Here is a 24,639-nt window from a genome sequence, read left to right as displayed (position 1 = left end):
TCCACAGTAATATCTCCTTGCCAATAGAGTGAATCAAGGGAGAGTCACGATATTTGTGTTGGAGGCCTATTAGGACAGGGTCCCCTGTGGTCAATTTTCGGGCAAAAGCCTAAGTTTTGGGGCAGAAAGCCCAAGTTTTTGTTATGTAAAGTGTAAAGTCTCTGCAAGTTGTAGTCACAGAGTGTGTAGATAGTAAAGTGTCATAAAGGGTTTTTCCCTTCTTTTATGTGAGTTGTGTTGGCTTTAGTAGATCTACCCATGGTCCATGGACCATGGGTTTGTATAAAAAGGAGAGTCGTAGAGATTCTAAGGCAGATAGAAGATAACAAAGAATGAATGCAATGGGTCATTAGCATAAAGAGTGAAGAGTCTTAGAGTAGAAGAGAGGCTCTGTAGCTGTGTATGCAGAGGCCTAGAGTAGAGTCTACAGCTGAGTGCGTAGACCACTGTAGCTGAGTGCGCAGACCCCTGCAGCTGAGTGCACAGACCCCTGCAGCTGAGTGCACAGGGTAGTCTTGAGTCTGTAAGAAGAACTAAAGTATCAATAAAGAAGATTATTATGGAAGTATCTGTGTTTTGTCCATGTACTTCTGTTATGATGAATAATGGGGTTATGATTTAATACTATATTGATGAGAGATTCTGCATGGTTTTCATTGTTACATGAACACAAGTATTAATATCTGTTTACGCGAAGACTATCTTAATGCATGTTAAAGATATCAGAGAATAAGGTCGATCTGGGCAATTACAGAACTAAGGGTAATTACAGAGGTGTGTAAGTAGTTGATTCACCTATTTAGGGTCCATGAAAGATAGTCATAGACCTTTGTGAAGGTCTGGAAGTTGATTAAAGGAAGCATATCGATAAGCCCTAAATGGCTTATCGATTTGCGTGAAGGTAGAGTTAGGACATAAAATGAAATTACACTAATCTCTGGGTGTGGAAACTTGGTTCCAGCATCCCCCCATACTACTTTGGGCAAGACTTCAGTTCACGCTCCGCGGATTGATGCCGAAAGGGGGGCCAGTAGTGTAGGGATTTGTTTGACAAAATTAACTCTGAACTTGGGTCAGGACCCATTAATCCAACACTCATCAATGGTCCTAATTTGAATAGCTCCATTATCATGACATTTATCTATTAGGTATGGGCCTAACCATCTTGTCATCCATTTTCCCTTGAAATCCTTGAACCTAGAGTCATATAGTAAGGTCCAATCCCCTTCTTGAAAAACTTTTTCCATGATATGCCTATCATACTAGACCTTCCTCTGTAATTGGATAACTTCAGTGTGTAGGATGGCATGAATTCTGGACTCATCCAAGCCATTTACCTAGATCAACCACTCTTACTGTGGTTTGGTGACATGCAAATCCAATTAGGTTGCCATTATCAAAGTATTATACTCAAACTCAATAGAGAACACATATTTCTTTCCATAAACCAAATCATATGGAGTAAAACCAATAGTTTTTTTCCAAGTTGTGTTATAGGCCCAAGTGGACTCCACTTATCTCTCTTCCCAATCCCTCCTGCTGCTTCTCACAACCTTGGTGAGGATGCCCTCTAATGCTCTATTTGTAACCTTTTATTTTCTATTGGCTGAAGGGTGATATGCAGTAGATTTTCTGTGTTTGATATGATGTTGCCTTAACATATTCTCAATCATATGTGATGTGAATTCATCTCCCTAATCAGTGACTATCTCTCTAGGGTACCCAAATTTGTATAACGCATTATCAATTAAAAAATCAGCGACTTTCTCCTCTATTGTTTCCTTGACATCCTTTGTCTCAACCCACTTTGTCAAATAAACAATGCACACAATGATGTACTTTCTCTACCCTGATGGTGGATCAATTGGCCCAATGAAACCCATGCCCCATGTCACACGGAATATGTCGATCTTGCGGACAAGATAGACCTTCCTAGAATCTAAAGAAGACCTAATGACAAGCAAACCAACGAGACACTATCTTTCTATAAATATGCTTTTATAAACAATGGAAAACAAGTGTTTTTAGGGCCTACCTTAGGTCCAACGCAAGTTTGTGGATGCCCTCGCTCCTTCGATCCAAATGAGCTCCTTTGTCGCAAATCTGCAAACATAAACAAGACAAACAAATTAAATAGCACCTGAAAAACCAATATCATAAAACATATTTAACATGAAAGTCAAGGAGTCCATGAAACAAATAACATGAGATACTTGTTGAGAAAAATGAGTTTGATTGTATTAATTCAAAAGAAGAAGAACTTTCCAACCTGTGCCTTGACACTGTACAAGCTCCTCCCAGGGTCCAGCAAGAAGTCTCCTCTACTTTGACAAGTTTCACTCACTCCCCAATGAAGCCAAAAAGGTATGTGATCTCTCCTCTTAAGCTCAACTAGGAAGTCTTGATTTCACCAGCATTTACCCTAAAAAATGTTTAGCTTCTAACCTCTCCAGGAACCAGCCCAATGCTTGAATTTATAGTGCAATGGAGGGAGGTTACTAGGTCCTCCTTTAAAGGGATAAAGCCCTCCTTCAAAGGGATAGCTCCTCTCATCAAGGGATTAGCTCCTTCTCTTTTGGGATGCATGAACCACCTCAGAGCGAACAATCCACGTCAAAATTCCTTCTAGAATCCTTTAGAATTAACCCAAAGTGAGTTTTTTAAGATAAAACTTGCGCCTTTTGACTTTCACAGGGGTCTGCACCCACACCTTTAGGGACAGAGCGGGCAGGTCCGCAGTTTTTGTAAACAGAAGGTGCGGGACCATAGGTAACAGTGAGAGAAAGTGCGGAACCAGAGTTTCATTGATTTTTAATGTCTTTCTCCCATTTTCAAAGCTTGACTTGAAGAGCTGAGGTCTGAGACTTGCTTAGGAGGACAGTACAAGTGATGATAGACCCATACTGATTGCAAATAATCATGGTGACGATATTTTTGTGTAACACCCCACTTGTCAAATGGCTCCAAAGCCACCTAGATTTGTAGGGGAATTTCATCCTTGGGTGTCGATTTCCCCATCCTCTAGAACTTATCACATTTGCTAGTATACTTCCTTTCATATTTGTGGAGAGCGGGCCAATAATAGCCAGCTTGTAGAGCTTTGAAAGTTGTTCTCTTAGCAGCAAAATGACCTCCACAAGGCTCATCATAAAAATATGAGAGGATGTCAAAGACTTCCTCTTCCCTGAAATATCTCCTTAAGATCTAATCTGGTCCCAACTTGAATATATTGCCCCCAATCCAAGTGAAAGGGGCACTCTTCCTTACAATTATGGTCTTCTCCCTAGATGCCAGACTTGGAGGAAATCTTGAAACCACTTGGTAGTTTTCTATGTTAGTAAACGATGGGAAGAGAACTGAGATAGAAAATAAGTGCTCATCTGGAAGATGATCATCAACCATCCCTTCATCACCTACAGGAAAAGGAAGTCTAGACAAAAAATATACACCTACATTTTCTTTTCTTGGCTTGTCAATAATAGTTAAATCAAATCGCTGTAACAATAACAACCATATAATGATTCTAGCATTCACATTAGGCTTTTTCATCAAGTATTTGATAGCTACATGGTCAATATGAACAAAACTTTGGAATCCAGTGATGTAGTTTCTAAATTTGTTCAAAGGGTATACAAAAACTAGGAGTTCTTTCTCATTTACAGTGAGGTTCAATTCAGCCTTAGACAAATTTTTACTAATGAAGTAAATGGTATAAGGTACCTTACCATCTATTTGTCCTAAAGCTTCCCCCACAAATTTGTTGGATGCATCAACATGGATATGAAAAGGCAGAGCCCAATTTGGGCCTCTAAGTATGGGTGCAGTGGTTAATTAATCTTTCAAGATCTCAAGGGCCTCTTGGCAATTATCTGTCCAAAAAAATTCCGAGTCCTTGGCTAGCAATCCAAACAATGGTGAAGCAACTTTTTTGAAGTCCTTGATAAACCTCATATAGTATCCAACTAAGTGCAAGAAACTCCTAATATCCCTCTGCTTTTAAGGAGTAGGGACCCTTTTTATGATGGAAATTTTGTTTGGGTCCACCTATATTCCCTCCTGAGATATTGAATGGCCAAGGGCAGTCCTCGCATTCATTAAGTATTCACACTTATCAGGACAAAGTGAGAGGTTCATTTCAATGCACTTCTTTAGGACTTTCCCTAGATTAGAGAGAGCCTCCAGGAAGTCACACCCATTGGGAGTGAAATCATCCATGTAGATTTCTATGGAGTCATGTACCAACTCAACAAATATGATTAGAACTACCCTTTGAAAAGTGGCAGGGGAATTACATAAACCGAAAGGAAAGACCCTATAAGAAAAGGTACCCCAAGGAAATGTGAATGTAGTTTTGTCTTGATCCTCAAGGCTGATCTTGATCTGATTGTAATCCCTGAATTGATCCAAGAAAGAGAATAACTTCTTCCTTACAACACCATATAAAAATTGATCAATCAAAGGTAACGGGAAATAGTATTTCTTGGTGGCTTTGTTCAGCTCTATGTAATCTCCACAGATCCTCCATTTTCATTCTTCTTTGGGACCAAAACTAGAGGGGACACCCAATCGCTATCTGAGATGGGGTGTATGAACCCTGCATCCAACAAGTTCCACAATTCTTCCTTTAATATGTCCTTGAGGGATGGGTTCATTCTCCTCTGATGTTGGCACATAGGTTTGCATCCCTCCTTGATGTAGATGTGATGAGTACAAACCGAAGGATGCACCCCTTTCATTTCTTTATAGCTCCAAGAAAAAGCATTTAAGTGCTCTCTCAATGATTTTGCACAACTTTTCTTCTTTATTGGTTGAGAGAGAGGGGTTAATCTTCAAGGTTCTAGAGGGAACAAATTCTACAACTTTGACATGTGTAGGACTTGGGTCAACTAGGCATAACTCAGTCCAAGGATTACCCTCAGATTCCTTCACAAGCTCAACAAGAGGCATGGTATTGGGGGGTTGGTTATAGAGGATTTGGTCAATGAGGTCATCTTCATCAGGTTTCCCCCCTCCTATAACAACATCTAGGGTACAAATTGGATTGGATGTTATATGATACACTTCATCTTCCTCTTCCTTTTCTAACCATAGGGGTAAGTCATGCTCAATGGATGGCTAAGAATGAGGGTACAATACCAACTATTTGGACAAATACCCATTCTTAATGGTCATGTTCCTGGCCCTGCAAGTTATGTAAGCATCAACAATGGTGAGCTATGGTCTTCCCAAGATGAGAGGATAACCATTGAATTTGGTTTTGGGTTGGAGAACCAAGAAGTCAATAGGATACTCTCAGGAGTTAATAGAGACCATTACATCCTTAACAACTCCCTAAGGAGCTACTGTAGATCTATCTGCAAGTTACAACAATGTAGTGGTCTTTCTCAAGGATCCTTGGAGGTTAAGTTTCATCATGGTTTCTTTAGTCATCACATTGATGGCAACCCCAAGATCAATCATGGTGTGAGGGACAATGATGCAATAGATGTGCACATCAACCACATGAATTCTAAGGTCTAGATATTTTGGAAAAATCACTCTCCCCAACATCCAATCAAAAAATTGTCCAATAAAATTGATGGTGGGGCTGTCTCTTTTTCTCCTCCGAGGGTGTTTCAAACATTTATCTTTGATAAGCTTATTGTAGATGGGAACATCCTTAATAGCTTAGAGAAGGGGTATTTTAATACAAAGATTCTTCAATTCTCCTAGAAGTTCAGTTTCTTCTAGGGTGTGATGGTTAGAATGGAACAATCTCTCAGGAAAAGGAGGTGGATTTAATTAAGGGCTACTGTCTTCCTTTTCCTATTCAAGCTCCTATTGTGGAGATGGAGGTTGGTTATCTAGGAGTACTCTTCCAAACCTAAGGTTGATTTATTGAATCTCCACAACATAAGTAGGGTAAGATGTCTCACCACTATAGACCTATTATGTCTTATTGTTATTCGGGTTCAGATTGGGTTGAGAAGGCATCTAAGGTTGCTTGGGTGGATCAGGATGAGTGATCTGTGGTTGAGATGGAGATGGAGGTAGTAAAGTAGGAGGTTGGTTGATTTGATGCCTCCACCCTTGTGATGGGTTATTCCACTAAGGATGTGGAGAAGTATATGGCTAAAATGGTTGATTGACAGGTTAGGGAGGATATTGAGGTGCATAAGGACAAGAAGGAGGTGTGTACCATGATGGATGAGTGGAAGAGTACCAAGGTGGAAATGGTGCATTCTGGTTAGGATGGTAATAAGAGTAGGATGCACCTTGCAAGACCTGTTGGTATGGCCAAGGTCCATGAGGGCTTCTTTGATTGATAAAACCGAGTTGCTCAGCCCCACCTTCTACCCCTTGGTATTCAAATTTCAATACAGGCAAAGAAGGACACTTATTTGTGGCATGATTTTCCTCACAGACTGAGGATACTTCTGTGACATTTAATGTACATTCATTTATGGGGTGCCTTCTAGTGCATTTAGGGAAAAAAATGACTAAGGAAATTTCTGCTTCCTCTACTCTCCTCTTGATCCGCGTGGCATCCATTTGAAAATAAAATGTGTGCAACATTTCACTTTGAAAGTCCTCCAACATCTTTCCAATTTCATTCTTGATGGATGTCGTGGAGGGAGAGGAACTGACCAAATTTCGACTAGTCCTACCCTTCTTCCTAGCAAACCTAGAATGGTTTTTGAACACTGTTTTGATGTCCTCATAGGACAAATGATAAATGTCTCCCTTGGACAACATGTTGAGGGTTTCCAACATGTCCTCCCTGATCCCTCGGAGAAGAACTAACTTGAGTGATTTAGGATCGAGGGTACATCTGGCCCTCCTATAACTCAACTGGAATCTTTCCTCATAGTCCTATAAGGGTTCATCATGTTCAAGAGTCATTATAAAGATTTCTTCTTTGGTTTCTTTGGATCTGTAGTAGTCCCTGTACTTGTTGTTAAAGGGTTGTCACATTTAAGCCCAGGTAGTGATGCTATTCCTAGGTAGACCCATAAACCAGCGCAAGGATGCATCCTTAAGGGTAGATGGGATTAACTTCAAATTCTGGTCATCAGAAGTATAATCATAGGTCATACATACAACAAAAAATCAAACATAAAAGTATCAGGGTCCTCCTCAGAGGTTAAGATATGGAAGTGAGGAAGGGAAGTAGGGCTTACATTCTTCATTCTGGCCTCTCCATTAGTTTGTCTAATAGGGAAAACCTCCTCATTCCAATTTTCAACCATGGTTTGGGTAGGTGAAATGGGTTCTTCTTCTTCCCCAATAGGTTGTTCACGTAAAGGGTCTTCTAACTTCCCTGTAGTCAAAGAGAGAAGTTGACAGTGACCGAAGAAGAGTGAAGGTTGACTGTTTGATGTTGTGGGGGTTTTTGGTAAGAATTTTTCTAGAATATCTCTACTCCTATGAGGCATGAAAGATTTTTTTCTTTCTTTTATGTGATTTTTTCAAAACTCAATACAAAACATAAATAAATTCTTAATCAGAAATAACATCTACCTAGACACATCCCCAACAATGATGCCAAAAAGTGGCGAGCCCTGGTATTCCACCAAGTGTGCTACAACTCCCAAAGGCTCCTCAACTCTATTTATCAACTTGGGGTTCATAAAAACTTAGAGGTGACAGTGTTATATACATAGTGGATGGAATTCTACTCATGCCACCCTCAAATAGGTCATTTGATCATTAGGGTTCCAAGACCATTCTTCTACTAAATTAGGAGGAATTAACTACTGAAAGTGCAATTCAAAAGCTAGCGTTAGTGTAGAAAAAGTAAATTCTTCTCAAATCCAACTTGTAAAAGCTATCCACTTGCACATGCTATTAAAAACATAAGAGTTATGCTACCTGCAGTAAGGAAACTACACTAATTGCAATCAAACATCTAGCTATCAAATTCACTTGAAAATAGAATATTATTCTATAAACTCATAACTCAAGATTTCATGCATCATTTATCTAATTCACACTTTCATATTAAGTAATGTCCTAATTTCCAAATTTGTGATGAAGAAACTAACGTTATTTTCTCTTGCAGCGAACGAAAAGAAATGGAGGGACTGACCTAGGTGGTACCTTTGATCATGCAGTATAAGCTAGGGGGTCAACCTACTCCTAAAATAAGCTACATTGGCATTACATATCAAACCAAGGGAAAAACAAGATGCTACAGGCATGCTACAGGAAGCTGCTATAGGATTCCTATATTGCTACAGGAAGTCCTAAAATGATATAGGAAGTTTTCCGAGAGGGTTTGGAGGGTAAGGATGATGGGATAAAGTGATGGAAAGATGGATGAAGGTTGTGGAGGATGGATAAAATGTGACCAACACCCCTAGCCAATCTCAACACTTCAAGAAGGTCAATTTTGGACTAAGAGGGTTGCTCAAGGTGACTAAAAAAACAGAGATCAAGGCAATGGTTGGGATTCATCAAACACAAGTGGAGAATGCTTGGATGGAGATTTTGAAAAGGTCCCCTTCTTGCAGGTCCAACATTTCTGCAACATCACATGCACCTATTCATATTTTCATTTGCACAATATTATAAGCAATTGTGGAAAATATGAGTTAAATTTGAAAACTATCTAATTGATACTAAAAACCCCGATCTATGCAGTGGATTCACTTCTAAGCTACAACAATCATATGTGAAACAAAATAACTAATGTAGATATTTTTCAAAGAAATCATCACATAATTTTTTTGGGCTATGAGTGTGGATACCTCCAGTCAGGCTCCCATGAGAGAGATGAGAAAGAGGTAGAGTCACAGGATTTTTAAGGAATTATATTATACTAAAATACAAAAATTAATAAACATTCTAAGCTAAAGAAAAATATCAATACACAAGAGGGACCTAAGCTACTAGGGTTGGGACCAAGCCCAAGAGCCTCAACCCTCTGAACTAACCTAGTGATGGATCAATAAGAAACTTCTCATTATCATTACAAAAATGTCAAATACATCACATAATAAGTCAAAAATAGCAGTCACAAGTGCTTGAGATTAACAACTTCTTAACTACAACCAAAATTTGAATCCTAATGAGTTCCTTGACATGTTTATTTATAAAAATGGGTAGCTACCAAGAAATCCCTAGAAAATAGAGGTGTTTGTCTCCCAAAAGTCAATAAAGGTAGATCTAGATCTTTCTTGAACTGCAATGGCTTGGCTGCCAATGACCTCGTCGTGCTTGGCTACCAATGACTCCAAGTTGATGAGAGGAAAAATGGTGATATTAGGTGATTGAAGGAGTTAATGAGGTAGACAACCTCCTAGAACCTCTCCTTGCTGTCTACTTTGAGCTCCTGCATTAAAATTATCTCAAAATTTTCCCAATTCCTACATTTAAACCATGTTAGGCCATATGACATAGAAACACATCTTTTATCCTCCTCACTAAGTATAATATAAAAAAATTGTAAATAAATGTGAGAAAGAGATGATTCTAAAGTTGGAGGATGGCATTATGACCCTTGTGATATACCTATTGATGAGCTTCATCAAGTGATAGTTTCAATATTCCCAGAATATGGTATTTTTGATGATACGAATGAGGTTCTTGTTCACAGATTCAACAAGACCATTTCCATACGGATAATAATTAGCTGAATGTTTCAAGATAATACCATTTTCCAATGAAAAATCATAAAGTTTTAACGAGGAAAAGTATCTTGCATTGTCAAAAAAAGTGACATAGGAACGTCGAATCTGGAGATGTGATGCAGGAGAATCCTGCTTCGAAAAACCATTGCATTTTAGTAAGCATAGGGTCTTGTGTTTCAAGGGACCTGATTCCCTAAAGAGTGATTAATTATTTATTTTCCTATGTTTTTATGAGGGTTGTATAATAGTGAGGATATTGTAATGAAATCTTCCCGTTAAGAGAGATTTCAAGAATAGTGTGTGAGTTAGAGGAACTAGGAGTTAGTTTCATGATTTTAGGAATTAGATTAGGATATTTAGGATTTAGGTGAAATTATTCAGGATCTGAACCAAAATTGGTTAACAAAATCCTTTTTTGTATAATTTGTAAGCCTTCAAGTCTTAAAAGAGAGTTAGTGAGAGAGTTAGCAGACAGGAGGGGTTGGATTGTGAAGCCTACGAGCATTGAAATGAGAGAGGGCCATTGATACAGACCATGTAAAGGCAGATCAAGCCAAAGCTAGATTGTAAAACAGATTTTATTTGTATCTGTACATTTGTTTAATGAATGAGGAAATTGAATTCATTGTGACTGTGTGTGTCATTCCTTTTATGTGCTGAGTGATTTGTAATTGGGAATTTATGGTTTCTGTGGGATAAACCATGATGAATGAATTCAAGTTGAATTTATGAAAGTCTTTTTGAGTGACAAAAGACTTACCGTCTGGGTAGAATCCGTGTGATTCCAGTTTGGTTTTAATAGATGTATGTACAGGTCAAGTAATGAATGAATTACAAAATCTGGAAGAAGGGAAATAACACAGAGAGTATTATGTATTCCAATTCGAAGTGGTGTTAAAGAAACAGAGGTATAGTTGCGAGGCAGAGTAAAGGAGTTGGTAGAGTTGAACTTGGTAACAAGTCGATCTGGAGATGAGAAGGAAATTTAGTGGAAGTGCCAAGTTGGTGAAAGAGTGGAACCATGATGAAGTGAAATTATGATTAAGTGGATTTCAAAGTAAGCAGAATCTTGAGCAGTGGAATGGTGAGTTGGTGATGGAATTGGGTGACAACAACTGTGGGGGTTAGGAGTATATAGATATTTGGATCGTGGCTGAAGTCTCGCACCAAATCCAAACCATCAATCGAATTTTCAACCGCTTATGGCACAGTTAACTGCGGGAGTTAAGTTGTTTGGTAACCCGTGTGTTAGTTGAAGGGCCGCGGACTGTTGGATCGCTGTTGGTATTGACTGTTGGATTAATATCGCATCGCATCATTCATGAGTGAATGAACCCTAGCCACGAGAAGTTGCGATATGCGATGTGTGATGATCGGGTGACTATCAACCGTCTGATTGAATGGTAAGATCGACGACGTAGAGTGAAGCGCCTGTGCAAATAGGGAAAGTCAACATGGGAAGTCAACGTGGGACCGGTCGCTGTTCAATTATTGTTCAAGTGCTGTTCAATTGCTGAGCAGACCCGAGAAGTGTATGGACGTGAGTTTATTCTATTTGGAGTTTGGTTTTGTGCATTCAGGGGGGATCGACGTTTGTTGGCGGATTATGTGTTAAAGCACTATTTGGTGATTGGTCAGTTTTGTCTTAAAGCCCACAAACGTAAATGCTTCCGATTTGTATAGGTGGGCCATAACCCATAGGTTTACGTAAGGTGATTATGAAAACTAGGGAAAGTGCCTTTAGGCGGTTTTTCTTGCATCATTTTGGTATCAGAGTAGGAACACGTAAATGTTTTTGAAGAACTCAGAGCAAGAACGAAACAATGAAATAAAACTCAGCGAAGGAGTAATTGTTACTGATAGTTAGAGATTTACCAAGATAAAGCTGGGAGATTGAAAGAAAGAATCAGATTCTAAATCTAATTGAAAATAGCTAAATGTTGAAAATTTGCACAGTGAAAGCATGAAGATCTTCTGAAACAGATTTGCAGGAGTGGTGAGATCCTGAAGATAGGTGATGGTATGCAAGTTTGTCTAATGATTAGCAGAAATCAAATGAGTGAGAATTTAGAGCAGGACTACAGTAGTTAAACTGTAAGAGGGACTTTTGCAAGTTCTTCAAGTAGCATAGTTTGAAGATACAGCTGAAGGCTGAATAAAAGAACAACCCATTCAAAGTGTAGGTGAAAGGTAGAACAAGATCATGTGGACATCTTGAAGGTGAGATGATATGTTTTTATTTTAATTCGATTTGAAGATTACAGAGTTTGTGGTTTTTACATTGTTGCACAGATAGTAGTATAAGAAGGTGAGAAGATTGCAGCAACCTAGAGCAAGAAGGAGACTTGTTACTGCAGGGGTTTTGTTGCAGCTCACAAAGGAAATTCCACAGAGGATGTGGGTAGAATTGCTAAGGGATGAAGGAAGTTGGTAAGAGTTTCTAAGTGAAAGAAGATGTTATGAACCCAACTCAAGAAAAGATAGAAAAGATAGATCAACGCCTTAGAATTCAGCCTCTTCGAGGGGGCAACCTCCTTTACATTACATAAATGAACAATTCTTGGATGATTCAAATGACAAAACCTCCTTTCTATATATAGGAGTCTAAGGAGTCACAATATAATCCAGCCGACCTAACAATAATAATACAAAGCCACAAAAATAAAAATAGAGGGATTCTATGGGGCACAGTAATAACAATATGGGGGCAATAGGGGCACAACAATATTAATAAGGGGTATAACTACAATAGTAATGGGGTAATCACTAGTATTATAGGGACCCAACATGCCCCTCTCCTTCAAAAAAGTGTTGTCCTCAATGCTTCAGTAGTTCTGGATACTTCTGCATAAAATTCTCATCCTCCCATGTGGAATCTTCAGCGGATAAGTTCTTCCACTTGATAAGATACTCTGAAATTGAACGATTTCGTAGCTGTCGAGTTCTTGTTTCTGTGACTGCTTCCGGTTCCAATATAATTTTTCCTTCCTCGTCAAGTTCTGGCAATATTGTTTGAACTGGGAGCTTTTCGCCTATAACCTTCTTTAAACATGAAACATGGAAAACTGGGTGCAATCGAGAAGCTACAGGAAGCTCCAATTTGTATGCCATAGTACCAATATTTTGCAACACCTTGTACGGACCATAATACTTTGGTGATAATTTATTATCCTTCTTAGCTTGCTTGAGGGACATTTTCTTATATGGTTGTAGCCATAGGAATACCCAATCACCTACATCAAAACTTCTTTCACTGCGATGTTGATCTGCCTGTTGTTTCATTCTATTCTGTGCCAACATGAGGTTATCCTTTAAGAGTTGGAGGACTTGTTGTTGATGTTCGATGTGATGTTCCACTACCTAAACCTTAGAATTTTCTCTTAAATATGATGTGATGGATGGTGGTTGATACCCATAAAGTGCCATAAATGGGGTCATTTTTGTTGTTGTATGGAAGGAAGTGTTATAACACCATTCAGCTAGAGGCAACCATTTGACCCATTGTGTCTGTTTATCAGATACAAAGCAACGAAGATATCCTTCCAAACATTTGTTTACTATCTCAGTTTGCCCATCAGATTGAGGATGATAAGATAAGCTATGAGCTAACTGAGTACCAAGACAAGAAAATAATTCTGTCCAAAAATTTCCAGTGAAAATGGGATCTCTGTCACTTACAATAATCTTTAGGTTTCCATGTAGCTTTTGAATTGTTTCCATAAATGCAGTAGAAACTGTACTGGCTTCAAATGGATGTGATAATGCACAAAAGTGTGCATACTTGGTAAGTCTATCAACTACCACCATGATGACACTCTTTCCCTCAGACTTGGGTAAACCTGTGATAAAATCCATTGAAACCTCCTCCCAACGTTGGCTTGGAATGGATAAAGGTTGTAATAGACCCGGTGTCTTAATTGTTTCAACTTTATTTTGTTGGCAAACCAAACATTCCGCCACAAACTTTGAATATATGATTTAAGGCCATCCCAAAAAATTCCTTCTTAACCCTGTGGTAAGTTTTTAAAAATCCTGAGTGCCCTCCTAAGGGAGAAGTGTGCAATTCCATAAGAATCTTTTGTTTTAGCTGGGAATTCTTACAGAGGTATAAGCGATCTTTGTACCATAACAAATCATTTTTCCAGCTAAATGTATCAGACGTACTGGAATCTTGTTGTAACTTTTGAATAAGTGCCCACATTTCTTCGTCATTCTTCCATTCCTCCCTTGCTTCATTTATCCAATCTGGTTGGATAATAGAAATGGCGCACAACAATACTTCCACATCCTCATCCTTTCTTGAGAGTGCATCTGCCACCACATTTTGATTCCCTTTTTTGTAGATGATTTCAAAGTCATAACCCAACATCTTTGTGACCCACTTTTGTTGCTCTTCAGATGATAATCTTTGTTGTAAAAAGTATTTAAGGCTATCATGATCTGTTTTTACCTTGAAGTGTCTACCCATTAGGTAGGGTCGGCATTTCTTAAGTGCATGGAGTATTGCCAACATTTCTTTCTCATAAATAGCTTTGCTTAAAAAATTTCCCTTGATTGGACGACTTTCAAAAGCAATGGGTCTTTCATCTTGCATTAGAACAGCACCAATTCCATTTCCTGAAGCATCACATTCCACAATAAAGGTTTTTGTGAAGTCCGGTGTAGCTAAGACCGGTGCTTGGCACATTGCCTCTTTAAGATGTTCAAAGGCCTTTGTTGCATCCGGAGTCCATGAAAATGCATCTTTCTTCAATAATGTTGTTAGAGGTGCTGCTATTCTCCCATAATTCTTAACAAATTTGCGATAATACCCTGTCAACCCAAGAAATCCTCGCAGATGCTTTATGGATGTGGGGATTTTCCATTCCTTAATGGCTTTAATTTTGCTAGGGTCTACCTTAACTCCTTCGTGAGATACAATATGACCCAAATATTCCACCTCCTGGACTCCAAAGAAACATTTGGATCTTTTTGCATATAATTGTTTCTCCTTCAATAGTTGTAGCACCCTGTCAACATGTTCAACATGAGCCTTCCAAGACTTGTTGTAGATTAGTATATCATCAAAAAATACTAACACAAATTTTCTAAGGAATGGTTTGAAAATGGAATTCATCAAACCTTGAAATGTTGAAGGTGCATTGGTAAGGCCAAAAGGCATGACAAAAAATTCATAATGACCCTCATGAGTTCTAAATGCTGTTTTCGGAATGTCTTCAGTCTTCATTCTGATTTGATGATATCCTGAACGAAGATCCAACTTGGTGAAGTAAATTGATCCATGCAATTCATCCAGTAATTCATCAATGACAGGAATGGGGAACTTATCTTTAATAGTGAGCTTGTTGAGCTCCCTATAATCTGGACACATGCGCCATGATCCATCCTTCTTGTGCACGAATACTACTGGAGCAGAGAAAGAACTTTGACTCGGTTGAATTATACCAGCCTCTATCATTTCTGCAACCATACGTTCAATTTCACTCTTTTGGACATAGGGATATTTGTATGGCCTGATGTTTGGAGGAACACTTCCTGGAATCAGATGAATAGCATGATCATGATCACGCCTAGGTGGGAGACCTTTGGGAGTCTCAAATACCTTGGAATGATTATCCAGGACTTTTTGGAGATCTGGAGAAATAGATGATTCCGATGTGGAAACATCTAGCGAGCATAATTGTGCAATTACACCTCTTTGCTCCTTTTTTAGAAGCTTTGTCATACTATTAGAGCTGATTATCTTTCCTGGTTTCCCTGCAATACCCCTTAATTTAACTTACTTTCCTTCCGTAGAAAATTTGATGAAAAGTTCTTGAAAATTAAAAGCTATTATACCCAAGGATTGTAGCCATTGGACTCCTAGTACAACATCAGCACCTCCCATTGGAATGGAAAGCATTGGGCTAGTCAATACATATTCTCCCATGGATAGCTTGATATTATGGCACTTTCCAGAGCAGTTTATTGTTCCTCCATTTGCAATCATCACTTGACACTCTGGTGCTGGATATAGGAAGCAATTCAATTCTTTTGCTACCTTACAATGAATAAAATTGTGGGTGCTTCCTGAATCAATCAACACTATTACCTTTTTCTTCTTGATTTGTCCTTCTATCTTGATGGTTTAAGGAGTGGTAATTCCTGCCAATGCATTACAAGATATGGTCGGATTTATTTGTTCTTCATCTAGGCTTTTTTCCTGGAGTATATCCTCTTCTTTTGACCTTTCTTGCTCCTTTTCTTCTTCCTCTTCACAATCTATGTAGAATAATATATTCTCAGCACACTTATGACCTTTAGTGTATTTTCTATCACAACTGTAACAAAGCCCTTTTGCTCTTTTTTCTTCCAATTGTTGTGGTGTCAACCTTATAGGTTGTGGAAGACTAGGGGAAACAACACTTCCGTCTTTATAGTTGTGAGTGGTATGCTTCCTGGTTGCCATAATTTTGCTTTCCATTTTTCTTGCTAACCTGGATGCCTTCTCTAATGAATCAGGTTCCCAAAGGCGAAAATCATGTTGGATATTATCCTTTCAAGACCCTATGAACACATCAATCCTATAATCCTCTGGAATATCTTTTATCCTTATGTTCAATTTTTGGAACTCCTCAATGTGCTCCATTATTGAACCCTTTTGTTTGAGACTTATCAATTGGCTAAAAAAAGTGTTGCTTTTTCTATCCTCATAATGTGCTATCAATTCTTCCGTAAAAATTGCCCAAGTGATAAATGGTTTACGAGAGCAAAGCCATTGATACCATACAAACTGATTTTGTTCCAAATATAAAGTTGCCATACATACCTTTTGTGTGTTTTGCACATTATTGAGATCGAAGAATTGCTCCATCTGTAATATCCATGTGGCAGGATCCTTGTCATCAAACTTCTTCATATCGATTTTTGGAATATGGCAAGTCTTTGATCCAACATTAGCATCTATGGAATCATGATTAACATTTCTTTTGTTCTCATCATGAGTTTCCTTTAGTACCCTTTCACCCTTAGGGACCATTTCTTGTAGCAACTTATTCATATTTATCTTCAATTCGTCCATGTTTGTCTTCAAATCTATCTTCAAATCATCCATCTTAGCTTCCACGTCAATTTTCTTAGCTTCTATGCCTTTATTTAAATAGTCCATCTTAGATTCTACACCTTTCTTTAAACCATCCATCTTAGCTTCTACATCTTTCTTTAAACCATCCATCTTAGATTCTGTTCCTTTTTGTGCAAGGGACAGTTGTTGCACTTGGTCTTGTAATTTTGATATATCATGTTGCATTTCTTCCTCTTCTTCATGAGTCTTGCTAGAGCTTTCAGGTTCCTTACTAGGTGTTTGCATTTTCTTTCCTCGGGGCATCAGTTACCGATAATAATGCTCTACTTTTCCCTTTGAATTCCTTCAAAATAAATTTTCAAACCAAGCTTAAGCTTAAGAAAATCTACACACCTTTTTTCACTTTGTAGGAGCTCGATATTGCCTCTGATGTATCTCTGTACTTTTCAATCATCTAGTTTTGAATTTGTGACCTATAGTAGTGCTCTGTGTCCTCTTTCCAATGCCACAAGTTTGACCCAAATTGGATTCTCCAAGGAAGAGTTATGTGAAATCTCCCACAGTGACTTGCTTATAGACTAGTTCAGTATAGTGAACTTGTACGACGTGCCACAAGTCACTATTTCGACCTTTTTATCTGAAACATGCATACAAGAAACTACAGTCTGTTCTTTTTTTGTACCTTCTTATGAAATTTCAATCCGATCCCCAGAGAGAAAGTTATGACGATTTTCCCCAGGTCACCTGTTTTGAATGTAATTCAAGAGTCTGCAAAAAGACCAACTTCCTCAGATCATATCTCCGCAAATATCGCGCTAAAAGCTCTGAAATTTGGACCCAAGGTTCAGCGTGATTTCTTCTCAAATGGATTTTTTTTGCAACTTCTGAAACATTACAGAAAAAATTTTATAGCGAAAATGCCACGATGACCTGTTTGGAGCAGTGAAACCCTAGAATCCAAAGCTCTGATACCAAATGTTATGAACCCAACTCAAGAAAAGATAGAAAAGATAGATCAACACCTTAGAATTCAGCTTCTTCGAGGGGGCAACCTCATTTACATTAGATAAATGAACAATTCTTGGATGATTCAAATGACAAAACCTCCTTTCTATATATAGGAGTCTAAGGAGTCACAATATAATCCAGCCAACCTAACAATAATAATATAAAGCCACAAAAATAAAAATAGAGGGATTCTATGGGGCACAGTAATAACAATATGGGGGCAATAGGGGCACAACAATATTAATAAGGGGTATAACTACAATAGTAATGGGGTAATCACTAGTATTATAGGGACCCAACAGAAGAGGTGGTCAGAACCTAGTATTTCATTGTGAGAGGACAGTTGTGTTCTTAAAGTGCAGATGAGTTGAGGCCTAGAAGGAGCAGAGGAAAATGCTCAAGGAGGTTCCAAACAGAGGAAAAGTACTTGCCAAAAGACCAAGTACAAAGGAAAGCTTGGTGAGGTAAATGGCAGTAGGGAAAAATTGTTGTTGCAGAGGCTTGCACAACTCATAGTAAAGTGAGTGAGGAACTCATAGAGATGGAAAGGATGATGACTAGTGACAGTCATAGCAGAGGTTCTGAAAGAGATCATAGTAGAGGAAAAAAGAAGAAAGATTTCAAGGAAAATGGCATGAGAATGAGTGAAAAAAAATATGGTAAAGAAATGGCTGAGATGGCAGTTCAACTTGAAGTATTAATGGAAATGTTGTAGAGAAATGAGAAGGACCAGAAATATGGTTATGTCATGAGAAAGAAAGTGAAGTGGCAGAGGCTACAAGAGAAGAATAATCATCAAGAAAATATTCAGTTAATAAAGGAGCTGAGGGAACTTGAACAGATTATAGATGTCAAATTGGAGACAGAGAAGCTTGAAAGAGTTGAGCTACAACAAAAGGAAAATGCTAGAGAAGGTGTTGAAGCTTTGGTATGTGAACCGGAACATGGACCATTACTTTTTGAAAGTATTGAAGAGGCAAAGGAGTTGAATCATATGAATGATTCAGAGTAGCCAGAAGACTTGATGACTGAAGCATCAAATGAGACCATAAGGTCTTGTGTTTTTAAAACTGATAGTTTGTGTATGGTTGCATGTTTGGAAGAAGATAGGCAGTCTTTTAAAGCTGTCAAAAATATGGAAGAGTACCTTAGAGAAGATGAAAGTTTTGAACCAGAGTATGAAAATGAGACTGGAGAAGAAACAATTCACTATAGTGAACAAGTGCAGAGAGGCTTCATTAAAACAGATGGTGTAGAAAAGAGATTTGTTGATAGTCTCAATGATTCTTTGAGTTTGAACCAGCATACTAATGTGCTGACAGACGAGTTAAAGGAAAGATCAGAGCAACGTACTGAAAGGTTTTTAGAGGAAGAAGAGGTAAAAAGACCTTATATTTTTTATTTTGATAATTGTCTTATGATTGCATATTTTGTTGCAGAAACTGGAACATATTTGGCATAGGTGGATAGCCAAATGAAAGAAGAGAAAGAACATCTACTGGAAAATGTTAAGGAATATTTAGCAAAGGAAGAAGGATCATCTGATGATCAGTGAATAACAAATGAAGAAATGGGAGATTGTGTAAAATTTCCAAATTTTACTCCAAGTAAAATCATTGAGTTATATAGAGAGCTAGACCTTCAAAGGAGAAAGCTAGAACAACAAAGGATAAATATCCATAATAAATGGCTGATGAAGGATGACAAAGAAATTGTCATAAATGACACTCAAGAAGAAGTTGATAGGTACAATAAATAGAAGCAGAAAATTATCTTGAAAGACAATATGGCAATAGCTGAAAAGGTGCAAGACAATAGTGAACAAGAGGGTAAGGATGTAAGGGTGGTAGTAATGAAAATTCAACAGTTAAGAGTTGAAGGCAATCAACAGACAGAGGATATACTAGACAAAGAAATTGAGCTGGTAAGAAGGTTAATGATGAAAGTGTCTCAGAAGAAGACAACACCAAGAAAGGAAATACAAAACAACAAGAGGAAGACAATGGCAGACTATGAAAGCATGGCAAGTGGAACATTGCATCATAAGGTATGTAGACTTGGAGAACAGCAGGAGACAACAACAACAGTAGAACAACTGACAAGTGAAGACAGATTACAAAATAAAGTCTGGGATCCAAGAGGAATCAATTATCGAGACTTATGAACAGGAGGTCATAAATTTTCTTACCTGGGGAGTTTGATGCAGGAGCATCCTGCTCAGAAAAACCATTACATTTTAGTAAGCATATGGTCTTGTGTTTCAAGGGACCTGGTTCACTAAAGAGTGATTAATTATTTATTTTCCTATGTTTTTATGAGGCTTGTATAATCGTGAGGATATTGTAACTAAATCTTCCCATTAAGAGAGATTTCAAGAATAGTGTGCGAGTTAGAGGAACTAGGAGTTAGTTCATGATTTTAGGGATTAGATTAGGATATTTAGGATTCAGGTGAAATTATTCAGGATCTGAACCAAAATTGGTTAACGAAATCCTTTTGTGTATAATTTTTAAGCCTCGAAGGCTTAAAAGAGAGTTAGTGAGAGAGTTAGCAGACAGGAGGGGTTGGATTGTGAGCCTACGGGCATTGAAATGAGAAAGGGCCATTGATACAGACCATGTAAAGGAAGATCAGGCCAAAGCTAGATTGTAAAACAGATTTTTATTTGTATCTGTACATTTGTTTAATGAATGAGGAAATTGAATTCATTGTGACTGTGTGTGTCATTCCTTTTATGTGCTGAGTGATCTGTAATTGGGAATTTATGGTTTCTGTGTGATAAACCATGATGAATGAATTCAAGTTGAATTTCTGAAAGTCTTTCTGAGTGACAAAAGACTTACCATCTGGGTAGAATCCATGTGATTCCAGTTTGGATTTAATAGATGTATGTACAGGTCAAGTAAAGAACGAATTACAAAATCTGGAAGAAGGGAAATAACACAGAGAGTATTATGTATTCCAGTTCGAAGTGGTGTTAAAGAAACAGAGGTATAGTTGCAAGGCATAGTAAAGAAATCTGAGAAGTCTTGGCACACTGTTTCGAAGTGGATAAAGGAGTTGGCAGAGTTGAACTTGGTAACAAGTTGATCTGGAGATGAGAAGGAAATTTAGTGAAAGCACCAAGTTGGTGGAAGAATGGAACCATGATGAAGTGAAATTGTGATTAAGTGGATTTCAGAGTAAGCGGAATCTTGAGCAGTGGAATGGTGAGTTGGTGATGGAATTGGGTGACAGAAACTACGGGGGTTAGGAATATATGGATATCTGGATCGTGGCTGAAGTCCCGCACCAAATCCTAACCATGAATCACATTTTCAATCGCTTACGTCATAGTCAACTGCGGGGGTTAAGTTGTTTGGTAACCCGTGTGTTAGTTGAAGGGTCACAAACCATTGGATCGCTGTTGGTGCTGACCATTGGATTAATATCACTTCGCATCATTCATGAGTGAATGAACCTTGACCGGGAGAAATTGTGATATGTGATGTTCGATGATCAGGTGACTATCAACCGTCGGATTGAATGGTAAGATCAATGACGTAGAGTGAAGCACCTGTGCAAAAAGGGAAAGTCAATGTGGGATCAGTCGCTGTTCAATTTCTGTTCAATTATTGAGCGGACTTGAGAAGTGTATGGACGCGAGTTTATTTTATTTGGAGTCTGGTTTTGTGCATCTAGGAGGGACCGACGTTCATTGGTGGATTATGTGTTAAAGCGTTGTTTCGTGATTGGTCGGGTTTGTGTTAAAACCCACCAATGTAAACACTTCCAATTTGTATAGGTGGGTCATAACCCATAGGTTTACATAAGGTGATTATGAAAACTAGGGAAAGTGCCTTTAGGTTGTTTTCCCTACATCAAGATGATATTCTGCTGTAGAAAGCTGATGACCTCTTGGCCGTTCACCTGTTTTAGCGGAACTACCTCTGTTCACCACGTGAAATAATCTGTTGCAGTTAGGATATAATAGTGCTGCTTCGATGAGTGTGGGAAAATTCCCCAATGATATCCAAGCCCCACTATTGAAACGATTCTTCCACTACAATGATCTGTAGTGGGGTTGCTGACTTTTGACTTATGTCCGCACACCTTTGACATACCAGACACTTGCAGGCATAAGCATGAGCGTCTTTGAATAATGTAGTCTAGTAAACATCGACCAACATAACCTTATGTGTTGTAGTGTTTCCTTCAAAGTGTCCCTCGACTAGTCCTTCGTGGAGATCACGTAACACCATTTCTAAATCATGTGCCTCCAAACACCTGAGAAATATTCCATTATGGTGCTTCCTGAACAACACCCCATGCACCAACTGATACAAAAATGCTTTGAGTCAAAGTGCCCTATTTTGCTACATAGAGAAGTGAGAGGCAACGGTGCCATACTCAAGATATTGGCACACATACGTGTACCAAGTTTTTATGTCCGAAGTGGGGGATTCTCTCTCAATGTTGTACATCTTTATCTCTTACTCCCATCCTGTGAGTTCTTCTTCTTCCTCTTTTGCATTGACTCCTTCTGCTACTAATTTTCAAAGATCATGACCCTTGATTATGTGAACTGAGTTGATTTCAAGATCGTATTCCTGTAATCCATTTATCCAGTTCACCCTCCCTTCACAGAGCTCTTGCTGAACGAGCAATGACCTGACTGTTGGGTGTGGAACAAAGATAATACAACTATTTTTCAACAAATAGGGTCTGAAGTATTTTACCAGCTTGTACACTGCATAAGCATGTTTTTCAACGGGGGGGAGGGGGGGGGTGGTTGAGCTCTAGTCCTTGCAAACTTGCACTCATGGAGGAGATAGGTCGTTCATTATTTAACTCATCCTTTTGAGTGAGCACATCAACAAGAGAGGTGTCATAAGAAAAAGTGTAGAGTAAGAAGTCTTTACTGAAGTCTGGGTTGTACAACACATGTGATTTTGCTATAGCTTGCTTCATATGGGCGAATGCATCCCTTTCCCTCTTATCCCATTTATAAACTACATATTTATTAATCATCTATTGGTTTAACAATCTAAGGATAGTCAGAGATGAACTTTCAGAGGAAGTTGATCTTCCCCAAGGAAGACTGCTTGGCTTTCTAGTTCATTGGGTGGGGAATCTATGTGATGGTACTAACCTTGTCTGATTCCACCTTGATCCCAGTTTTAGAAATGATGTGCCCTAGGAGATTACCTTCGTACACTGCAAATATTCTCTTCTTGGGATTCAAGGATATCTCATATTTTTGGCATCGCTAAAAAATCTTCTTCAAATGAAGTAGGTGGTCTGACCTATGTTTGGTGAATATTGTCACGTCATCAAGGTACACCACTACGCTCTATCTAATAAGTTATTGAAAGGTGATGTACATCACGCATTGGAATGTTACACCAGCATTGACCAACCCAAAGGACATTCGTCGAAATGCGAACGTGCCCCACTTTTTCCTGAACATAGTTTTCAGTCTGTTAGGATCTTCTACCAGAACCTGGTTGTAACCTGAGAATCCATCAAGCAAAGAAAAAATTTCTGCCCCAGATACTGTTTTCAATATTTTCTCCATGGACGACACTAGGTAATTTTCGTTGTCTGAGGCATAGTTGAGATTGCAAAAATCTATGCCCAGGCAGATCTCCCCAAATTTTTTTCTTACAGGGACTAAATTTGATACCCACGTTGAATGCCGCACCTTGTAAATGATTTGAGCATCCAAAAATTGTCTCAACTCCTTTTGTATGAGGGGCTCTAGCGTTGGGTGAACTTTCCTTAATTTCTATTGAAATGGCTTGGCCACTTCCTTGATCGGTATCACATGTTGGATGATTCGCGTGTCACAAGTATTGAGTTCGTCATATTTCCATGTGAAGACATTACGGTATTGGTTGAATATGTGGATGAAGACTTGCCAATCTTGTGGTGTGTAGCAAGTACTAAGATTGACATATTTTGGATCTTTCTCAGCTGCCAGGTTGATTTTCTCATGCGACAATGTAGAACTGTGTGTCTTGGAACTCACAGGTCCCTGAAAGCAGTTCTACAAATCATACAAATTTTCAAGTGATACCACACCCTTAGGGATGAGGTTTCCTCTACTTGCACTGGCTGCATTCTATAGTGTTTGTTCATGCATGTCCTCATTGATAATTTCGTATTTGAATACATTAGTTTTCACCATAAAGTATAGTATCTGTTGGTCGTCATAAAAAACGTGTAAGTTAGCTATGTTATCTGGGACAAATGGTTTATACATAATTTCAATAGAAAATACGTCCCTTAAAGGTAACATCCTAGTAGCTGTGTTTGCCAAGGCATCCACAATTGCATTACGCATTCTTGGTATTGAAATAATATTAAAATCTTGGAAGTGAGAGTTGAGTTGCGAAACCTCTTGTTGATAACTCTTAAGATGGGTGACACACAATGTATAGTGTTACGTACCTATTGCACCACAATTTCAGAGTAACCTACCACTTTCAGAACAACAACGTTGAGGTCAATGGCCTTTTGTAAGCCCAAGACGAGTGCTTCATACTTTGCAGTGTTGTTCATGCAATTGAATTCCAAGTGACTAGATATCAAGTGTTTTCTCCGTGGCGGGTATATTAAAACACAACCAGCTCCGGTGCCCTCCTGTTTCTTGGATCTATCCAAGTACATTGTCCACATATATGTACAAGGACTGCTCACTGCACTAGTAATACTAATGCTACAAATTGTACAAAGTTCAATATCGCCAGTTGGACACGGTAGGAGATCCAACTGTGTGTTTGGTGGAACTGAGGATGGCTATGCAAGATAGCACCCCAACTGTGTGTTAGCACTCCATAATTTCTTAAGGCTGTGAAGGAAATTTCAAAGGTAACCACAAAACCACTTTCAAGTCTAGAAGCTAGCCCTTCTAAACTTAGAGAGGGATCTCTCTGTTAGATTTAGCTTTGTTTTCTTTTAGAATTTTAGGCTAGA

The sequence above is a fragment of the Pinus tabuliformis genome, chromosome 1_2, assembly GCF_031772625.1.
Source record: "Pinus tabuliformis cultivar Carrire ecotype Pingquan chromosome 1_2, CPIR1, whole genome shotgun sequence".
NCBI lineage: Eukaryota > Viridiplantae > Streptophyta > Pinopsida > Pinales > Pinaceae > Pinus > Pinus tabuliformis.
This window is presented reverse-complemented; position numbering follows the sequence as displayed.